Raw genomic sequence first — 258 nt, forward strand, 5'->3', positions numbered from 1 at the left:
TTGAAAACTGGAATATTTTTAATTTTTTTTAATTAATTTTTTTTTTTTTTTTTTTTTTTTTTTCTTTTTGCGCCACATTTCTCTTTGATTTGGGGGCACGGAGCGAGGGGAGCAGATGTTTGAAAGATGCCGGGCAAATGTTAGGTAGCTTCGGTGGATAAATGAGAGCGTGGTTTTTGCCCGTTTCCTTGATTTATTATGGAGATGGGACGGCGTTTCGTCATAACTCTTTGTACTGTAACAATAAAAAAAAATAAA

The sequence above is a fragment of the Geospiza fortis genome, unplaced genomic scaffold, assembly GCF_000277835.1.
Source record: "Geospiza fortis unplaced genomic scaffold, GeoFor_1.0 scaffold1181, whole genome shotgun sequence".
Classification (NCBI taxonomy): domain Eukaryota; kingdom Metazoa; phylum Chordata; class Aves; order Passeriformes; family Thraupidae; genus Geospiza; species Geospiza fortis.